This window comes from Penaeus monodon, chromosome 30, assembly GCF_015228065.2.
Source record: "Penaeus monodon isolate SGIC_2016 chromosome 30, NSTDA_Pmon_1, whole genome shotgun sequence".
Taxonomy (NCBI): domain Eukaryota; kingdom Metazoa; phylum Arthropoda; class Malacostraca; order Decapoda; family Penaeidae; genus Penaeus; species Penaeus monodon.
Window position 1 is genome coordinate 26,305,118 of NC_051415.1, and position 294 is coordinate 26,305,411.

The following is a 294-nucleotide window of genomic DNA, read 5'->3' on the forward strand; positions in this document are numbered from 1 at the left end:
GGTTTCGTAACTAGTAATGCATAACATCTCTCTCAATGCTAAAAAAAAATGTTTAAATAACAACAGTAATTTAATATGTTACATTTGTTTCACAAATCTGTTTCAAAAGTTTTGTAATTCACATATTTTTATCACGTGAATTTAGATTGTTACTACATCAGAAAGACTATAATCCTAATTTATCAGATATATTGAATTGACTCTTCTGTGATATAATTCTTTGTTTCATGGGATATAAGAGTTGTATATCACCACCATCATCAAATGTTACTATCATCATCATCAAATGTCACT

At 26.9% G+C, this 294-nt stretch overlaps 1 protein-coding gene across 1 annotated transcript in view; it reads left to right on the forward strand.

Annotated features, from left to right (window-relative positions):
• Positions 1–294, forward strand: part of LOC119592666 (mitochondrial coenzyme A transporter SLC25A42-like) — a 33,247-nt gene that overhangs the window by 261 nt on the left and 32,692 nt on the right. The window lies entirely within an intron of this gene.